Raw genomic sequence first — 9,356 nt, 5'->3', positions numbered from 1 at the left:
TGTTCCTAGAGAAAAATAAGTTGAAAGATGATAGTAGCAATGATGCGGACTGGGTCAGTGATCTAAGGATTATCCTCATTGCTGCATAGAAGAATTATGTCCTTAATGCACCGCTAGGTGACAGAACTATTGCAGGAGCAAATGCAGACGTTATGAACGTTTGACAAGCTCGGTATGATGGCTACTTGATAGTTTAGTGCACCATGCTTTACGGCTTAGAAATGGGACTTCAAAAATGTTTTGAAACGCCATGGAGCATATGAGATGTTCCAAGAGTTGAAATTGGTATTTCAGACTCATGCCCGAGTCGAGAGGTATGAGACCTCTGACAAGTATTTTTGCCTACAAGATGGAGGAGAATAGCTCAACCAGTGAGCATGTGCTCAGAATGTCTAAGTACTACAATTGCTTGAATCAAGTGGGAGTTAATCTTATAGATAAGATAGTGATTGACAGAGTTCTCTAGTCACTATCACCAAGTTACTGGAACTTCATGATGAACTATAATATGCAAGGGATGACGAAAACGATTCCCCGAGCTCTTCACGATGCTGAAATCGGTGAAGGTAGAAATCAAGGAAAGCATCAAGTGTTGATGGTAGACAAGACCACTAGTTTCAAGTAAAAGGCCAAGGGAAAGAAAGGGAACTTCAAGAAGAATGACAAGCAAGTTGCCACTCCATGAAGAAGCCAAAGCTAGACCAAGCCTGAAACTGAGTGCTTCTACTGCAAAGGAAATGGTCACTGAAGCGGAACTGCCCCAAATACTTGGCGGATAAGAAGGATGACAAAGTGAACAAAAGTATATATGATGTACATGTTATTGATGTGTACTTTACTAGTATTCATAGTAGCCCCTGGGTATTTGATACTGGTTCAGTTGCTATTATTTGTAACTTGAAACAGGAGTTATAAAATGAACAGAGACTAGTTGAGGGTAAGGTGACGATGTGTGTTGGAAGTGATTCCAAGGTTGATAAGATCACCATCGCACACTCCTTTACCTTCGGATTAGTGTTGAACCTAAAATAAATGTTATTTGGTGTTTGCGTTGAGCATAATATGATTGGATCATGTTTATTGCAATACGGTTATTCATTTAAGTCAAATAATAATTGTTATTCTGTTTACATGAATAAGACCTTCTGTGGTCATACACCCAAGGTGGATTGTTTATTGAATCTCGATTGTAGTGATACACATATTCATAATATTTAAGCCAAAAGATGCAAGGTTAATAATGATAGTGCAACTTATTTGTGGCACTGCCATTTAGGTCATATTGGTGTAAAGCGCATGGAGAAACTCCATGCTAGTGGGCTTTTGGAATCAGTTGATTATGAATCACTTGATGCTTGCGAACCATGCCTCATGGGCAAGATGACTAAGACTCTGTTCTCTGAAACAATGGAGCGATCCACTGACTTATTGGAAATAATACATACCAATGTATGTGGTCCGATGAGTGTTGAGGCTCGCGGCGGGTATCGTTATTTTTTGACCTTCACAGATGATTTGAGCAGATATGGGTATATCTACTTAATGAAACACAAGTGTGTAACATTTTAAAAGTTCAAAGAATTTCAGAGTGAAGTTGAGAATCATCGTAACAAGAAAATAAAGTTTCTACGATCTAACTGCGGAGGCGAATATTTGAGTTACGAGTTTGGCCTTCATTTGAAACAATGTGGAATAGTTTTGCAACTCACGCCACCTGGAACACCACAGCATAATGGTGTGTCCAAATGTCATAACCGTAATTTATTAGATATGGTGCGATCTATGATGTCTCTTACCGATTTACCACTATCGTTTTGGGGTTATGCATTAGAGATAGCTGCATTCACGTTAAATAGGGCATCGTCTAAAAATCCATTGAGACGACACCGTATGAACTGTGGTTTAGCAAGAAACCTAAGCTGTCGTTTCTTAAAGTTTGGGGTTGCGATGCTTATGTGAAAAAGTTTCAGCCTGATAAGCTCAAACCCAAATCGGAGAAGTGCGTCTTCATAGGATACCCAAAAGAAACCGTTGGGTACACCTTCTATCACAGATCTGAAGGCAAGATATTCGTTGCTAAGAATGGATCCTTTCTAGAGAAGAAGTTTCTCTCGAAAGAAGTGAGTGGGAGGAAAGTAGAACTTGATGAGGTAATTGTACCTTCTCTCGAATTGGAAAGTAGCTCATCACTAAAAATCAGTTTCCAAGTGATGCCTACACCAATTAGTGAGGAAGTTAATGATGATGATCATCAAACTTGAGATCAAGTTACTACTGAACCTCGTAGGTCAACCAGAGTACGAACCGCACCAGAGTGGTACGGTAATCCTATTCTGGAAGTCATGTTGCTAGACCATGATGAACCTACGAACTATGCGGAAGCGATGACGAGCCCAAATTCTGACAGATGGCTTGAGGCCATGTAACGCCCACGATGCGGCTATATCTCCCACGTGTCGAAGCACGACTTAGAGGCATAACCACATTGTGGTTTTGTCGCAAGAAGGGTCATCTTCACACAATCCCATGTAATGAACAAGAATGGGATAAAGAGTTGGCTTACAATCGCCACTTCACACAATACATAAATAAATCATACATCAATCAGAGTACACACATATGCCCGACTACGGAACCAAAAGAAAAGAAGACAACCCAACTGCTAGATCCCTGACCAACTGGGCTCCACTACTGATCAACAGGAAACGAAACAACACAACAAACAAGAGCTTCATCGAGCTCCCATTTGAGCTCGGTTGCGTCACCTGCACTGGTATCCTCGGCACCTGCAACTGTTTGGAAGTATCTGTGAGTCACGAGGACTCAGCAATCTCACACCCGCGAGATCAAGACTATTTAAGCTTATAGGAAAGGATGGGGTAATGAGGTGGAGCTGCAGCAAGCACTAAGCATATATGGTGGCTAACATACGCAAATAAGAGCGAGAAGAGGAGCAACGGAACGGTCGTCAACTAGTAATGATCAAGAAGTGATCCTGAACTCCTACTTACGTCAAACATAACCCAAAAGCCGTGTTCTCTTCCCGGACTCCGCCGAAAAGAGACCATCACGGCTACACACACGGTTGATGTATTTTAATTAAGTCAAGTGACAAGTTCTCTACAACCGGACATTAACAAATTCCCATCTGCCTCATAACCGCGGGCACGGCTTTCGAAAGATATACCCTGCAGGGGTGTCCCAACTTAGCCCATTATAAGCTCTCACGGTCAACGAAGGATAAACCTTCTCCCGGAAAGACCCGATCAGTCTCGGAATCCGGTTTACAAGACATTTCGACAATGGTAAAACAAGACCAGCAAAGCCGCCCGAATGTGCCGACAAATCCCGATAGGAGCTGCACATATCTCGTTCTCAGGGCACACCGGATGAGACATCCTACGAGTAAAACCAGACCCTCGAGTTTCCCAGGGGGCCCCGCAGTCTACTCAGTTTGGACCAGCACTCGAAGGAGCACTGGCCCGGGGGGTTAAATAAAGATGACCCTCGGGCTCGCGAAAACCCAAGGGAAAAGGCTTAGGTGGCAAATGGTAAAACCAAGGTTGGGCCTTGCTGGAGGAGTTTTATTCAAGGCGAACTGTCAAGGGGGTCCCATAAATCACCCAACCGCGTAAGGAACGCAAAATCAAGGAACATAACACCGGTATGATGGAAACTAGGGCGACAAGAATGGAACAAAACACCAGGCATAAGGCCGAGCCTTCCACCCTTTACCAAGTATATAGATGCATTAATATTATAAGAGATATTGTGATATCCCAAAATATCCATGTCCAACATGGAACCAACTTCAACTTCAGCTACAACTAGCAACGCTATAAGAAGGGCTGAGCAAAAGCGGTAACTTAGCCAAACAACGGTTTGATAGGAAAGGATGGTTAGAGGCTTGACATGGCAATGAGGGAGGCATGATATAGCAAGTGGTAGGTAGCGCAGCATGGCAATAGAGCGAACAACTTGTGTCGTAGAATTGTCACGGCAGATGTCCTCGTGCAAGGACCTAGTCGTGGAGCCATCGCAGCTAGGAAGCTTAAAGGGGTTAAACGAGACAAGGAACATGAGGGTTATACTGGTTCGGCCTCTTACGGTGAAGGTAAAAGCCTACGTCCAGTTGAGATGGTATTACTTAGGGTTTCGATGACCAGGGAGCTAAATCGCTATGCCCGGCTCTCGATCTGTTGTCTCTCGTCTTGAACCGCCGCCGGGTCGTCCCTTTATATAGAGAGGTTGGCGCCCCGCGGCTCTTAGAGTCCCGGCCGGCTTATAACAGTATCCGGCTCGGACTCTTAACTACTCTTGCCTTACGTTACAAGTCTTGCCATAACGGCAGTTTGTCACTACGGGCCTTAAGCCGCCTCCGGGTCTTAAGCCCACTATTGATCCGCCATCCTCTAGCCTGGTACTGGGCTTCACGTGATGATCATTATAACGTAACCCGGCCCCTCCTGGGCGGGTGACTCTAATGGTTATATCCTCAACATTAGGCCCCAGATTGATTCGAACCGGTTCATGTCAATTTTCAATCCCTTTGAAAGAAAATCTTCCGGCTTCTGCTTGTGCGAAGGTTATAACCCGCCGTGATGTCATCTTCTGGATTCTTGGTAACCCGCCATGATGTCATCTTCCATTAAATTCATTTTTCTATTCTGTCATATCCCAACGGATCTCATCTTTGATGACCATCCGAAAATCAAGGCGTTTCTGTGGCGAGATAATCACGTCTTGGCCTCCTCGTTTCTCGCGCCCATTTATCAGCCACCCTTATAAATAGGCCGGGCCCATAATCCTTCATTCACTCCTCTCCTCCATCGTCTTCCTCCTCTGACGCCCGAGAGTTCGAGATCCGCCGCCGCGCCCCTTGTCTTCCTCAACCTTGGCCGCTGCATCACCCTGAACTGGTCCAGAGAAACGGCGGCGAGCTCCGAATCTCATCAGCGCCAGTAAGTCCTTGCACCTCCCTCCAGCAGATTCGCATTAGGGTTCTGTCGTTCTTCCTTTGTTCTTCATAGTTCATCCCAAGTTCTTCACAGTTCCGCCACCGCGACCTCCTTTGATCCGGAAAGTAGGATAGAACTGCCGCGGTAGTGGTTTCGCACCCATTTCCAATACTAGCAGATCCCTCTTGCTTGCAAAAAGGCCTCATTAGAACTTATGAACTTCTCTGTGCCAGTTTTTAGGTCTAGAAAATTTTTCCTTTCTAGACGACCGTTTGATCCAAAATAATTACTGCGATCTGTGAAACCTGTTTGTGCCACACTTAGTCAAAAATTGCATCTGTTAGCTATGGCGGCTCATATCGCCGGCTTAGAGGAGGCCATGCGCTGTGAAATTTCCGGCTCATTCATGATAGAGTTTTAAACGATTTGAATTACTTATGACATCCACAGCGGCTTAGATAACCCGACACAATTAGCCATATATCATTAGGCCCCTTCATAAGCCGCCATCTTGAATACTGAACTGGAATCTCCCTCCGGCTTATATTTGAACCGGACATTTTCTTTTGTCATAGGCTTTCGTCTTTCACAATGCCACCCAAAGCTCCCAAGGCACCCATTACGTGCAACTGGGTGAGATCCAGTGTTACTGATGATACCTTAGATGACTTCGTGAAGACGGGTTACCTGCCTAAGAAGGAGGTCATGTCCTATCGTGCCCCTGACCCGTCCGAATAGAGACCTCAACCAAGAGACGGAGAGGTGGTTATATTTGCTGATCACATGAGCCGGGGCTTTGCTCCTCCTGGCTCAAAATTCTTCAGAGATGTTCTGAACTTTTTCGATCTACGACCTTAAGACATTGGGCCCAATTCCATGTCGAACATTTGTAACTTCCAAGTATTTTGCAAGGTGTACCTTGGAGAAGAGCCCAGCCTACTGCTCTTTAGGGAACTGTTTTATTTGAACCGCCAGAACGAGTGTGCCAACGGGCCTAGCTTGGAACTTGGCGGAATATCAATTCAACGACGGAGGGATTGTCTCTTTCCTTACGCTGAGCCGCCAAGCCACCCAAAGGACTGGAATCAGACATGGTTCTACTGCCAGGATACTTCTCCGGCTGATGAGAGCCCCCTGCCCGGCTTTCGCGCCCTGCGTCTGGAGTCAAACCACCCCCTGCCAGACAAATTGTCTCAAGCTGAGCGTCAACCGCTTATCCCCACCATCAACAAGATTAAGGCTCTTCTGGGAAACGGCCTTAACGGTGTTGATCTGGTCCGGGTCTGGATTGCTTGGCGGGTGATCCCTCTAAGCCGCCGCCCCGGCTTAATGTGTGATTACACGGGCCGGAAGGATGATCCTCTGCGGCACAGCCCTAACGACCTTCCTGAAGACGTCGTTGACGACATGACCAAGTCCCTTCTGAACGAGAGCTTAGCAGACTGCGGGAGGACCGGCTTAAATCCCTTCTGCAAAGCTAACCCGGCTCCGGCGGTAAGCTACTGATCTGAGCACTTTACTTTCCATTTTAACAATTTTCATCTTAACTTCAAGAAATCTTTGTTGTATTTTTCAGGCTAATGACAAGTTCTGGAAGGTCAGGTATGACCATGAGGCTGCTAAAAAAGCCAGGAAGGCTAAAAAGGCCGCCAGGAGAGCCGCTCCCCGCAAGAAGGGGAGTAAGCCTAGCGCCTCAGAGCTGCTTCAGCTGGATGACTCCTCCGAGTCAGAGGTAACCCTTCATTCTTATGCTCTTCTCTTGTTTTTTGTTTGTTCTTAACCACCTTATTGACATTGATTATCAGCAGGAGGACACCGGAGCGAGTAACCCGGTGATTGAAGAGGTAACTATACTTTCCTCCGACTCGGACCCCTTGCCAAGGCTGAAAGTCCGAAGAGTAACCCGGAAAGTAAGATTTTCCCATCCTTTAGCTTATCAAGATCCTCAATTTCTTTTGAAGCAACAGATTCATGAGAGCCGGAGGCAAACCCGGGCCAGCAAGGATGCAGACCTCTCCTCCGGCTTACCCGAAGCATCAAGGAAGCGCCGGACCGAGGTTATCTCCAACTTATATCCTTTTCATCCTTTGGCGGGCATCACTCGCCAACCACTCAATTCTTCTGATTCAAACTATCAGGAAACTTCACCTTCCTCCGGTGACTCCATGCAATCTAACTTGCCGGCTTTCAAGACTGCACCCGGGTAATGATGACCATCTCATTTTGTGCTTATCTTATCTATGTTTTTTGCACTAACCTTTTAACTTTCAGTGCCCAAGCCAAGCTCAGCAAGAAGGCAAAGAAAAGTAAACCGGTCGAAGAGCCAGACTTAACTGAACCCAACACTTCTGCCTCTGAGCCGCCATCTGCACCAGCTCCAGAAACCGCCGTTCCAACTGAAGAACAAACCATGGCGGGTTCTGACAACCCGGAGATTCCCAGCTCAGCTCAACCGGCCGATGACCCGGATGTGGTGATTACCCGGACCGAATATGTTGAGCCGGGAAGACCCACTGTGCTGGCCAGATGCTCTGCCAAAGAAGAACTGCTGGAGCGCCGCAGGGCCAGACTGGATATCACTGACTATGCTAACTTGAGCATTGGAGACATTGTTTCTGGTTACATTGGTCAAGTGCACAACAGCCGGGACCTGGAGATTGACATGGTGAAGCAGATACAGCAAAAATCTGAGGTACAACTCTCTTGCTTACTCCATAGTCATCCTTACCATGCTAGCCCCCAAGTCTATTACTTATGATAGAATATGTTGTAGACTTAATTCCGGCTTACCTTCATGAACCGGCACTATAAATAGAATCTTTCAGCATACATTAGCCCCCAAGTGCCAAGTGTCTTTGCTTGCAAAGTGCTTGGGACTTTAATGTTGCATGATAACTACTCAAACTGTAAACCGGAATTTGTACAGGCTGCCTGCAAGAAATTTGAATCGGAAATCTCTGAGCTGAAGAACCGCCTGAAGACTCAGGAAACTGAGACCCGGAAGGCCAATGCCAAGTTTGAGTTCAGTGTTGCTGCACAAGAAAAACTGAAGAAAAAATTTGAAACAGAAAGAAAGACTTGGGCCGAGGAGAAGACTGCCTTGCTCAGCCGGGCCGAACAAGCGGAGGCTGCTCTGACTGAAAGAACCGCCGAACTCTCCGGCTTAAAACGCCATGTGTCACAGATGGTCTCCGCAATCTTCGGTAAGTCGTTCTGCAAGCTTTTAACAAGTTTACATCATTCATGTCTCATAAATCCCACCATTGCCATCAGCTCACCTGACTTTGCTATACAGGTCCCAGAAGCTCCAATCTTAATCAGAATGTTCTGACCAAGCTGAAGGCTGTTTACACTTTGGTGGAGCAACTCTACACCGGGTCACAGCGTGCTTTAGCCGTTGTGGCTCTGTCCAACGAAGTTCCGACTCACCTGGCAGACGTACTCAGGCGGCTTGCCGTTCTTCCTCAACGCTTCCAAGAGCTGAGACGGGCTTCTGCGAGAGCCGGAGCTATAGCTGCTCTGAGCCGGGCCAAGGCTTTTCTCCCGGAGCTAGACCCGGCCGACATCGCTCTTGGATACCCCAGCCTGAAGGAAGACGGGACCCCCTTTGACCAGAAAGACTTCGCCGCCTGTGTGAAAAGCGTGCGCCCGGTGGCTACCTTGATTGGGAATGACACAGATCTTACCAAGTATCAGCCGGGCTATGACGCGGAGAATCAGAGGATCCCAACTCCACGCTATGAAGCAGTCAGCCTGATCCCGCCGACTCGTAAGCACACCTTCGCCCCAGAAGTTGACCCGGCCGGGTTAATTGATGATGAGGCTCAATTTGAAGCTTTGAGCGGCATTGACTGGAAATCATCAACCTTCCAGGTCATGGGAACAGCCGGAGGAGCGGAGAGGGATGAGCCGGGAGCTTCAACCCAACAAGCATCTTGATTTTTAGGCGGCTCATGGTTTCACCTTAAAAACAATGCCTCACCTTTTGGACTCGGGGAGTCTTGTAATAGAGTAGGACAAACACTTAATTCTGTCGTGCCATAGCGCACGTGTGCAGCACTTAACTGTGTTGAAGCTGCTCTTTTATATTCCTCCGGGTTATGTTTGTTCCTTTACTTTCCTTAAACGTAAAGAGCTGTCTTTAATTGTCCTGCATAGAAAGCAAATCACAAGTCTTTTAGGCGGCTTACCGCACTGAAAGTCATATATTTTACAAATAACCCGGAATATGAACCAAAGTCATAAAAGACCGGCTCTCAATTATACCTCGAGGTAACCATAACAGCATACTTGCAAGCCTTCAAGCACACTTCCGGTTTATGTAACCCAAATAATAAGGTTGAAGAACTCAACTCCGGTTCACCAGCATCAATAATGCTTATTGTGTGCTATCAACAT

This window comes from Triticum aestivum, chromosome 3D (assembly GCF_018294505.1).
Source record: "Triticum aestivum cultivar Chinese Spring chromosome 3D, IWGSC CS RefSeq v2.1, whole genome shotgun sequence".
Classification (NCBI taxonomy): Eukaryota; Viridiplantae; Streptophyta; class Magnoliopsida; order Poales; family Poaceae; genus Triticum; species Triticum aestivum.
Note: the sequence above shows the minus strand (reverse complement) of the source record.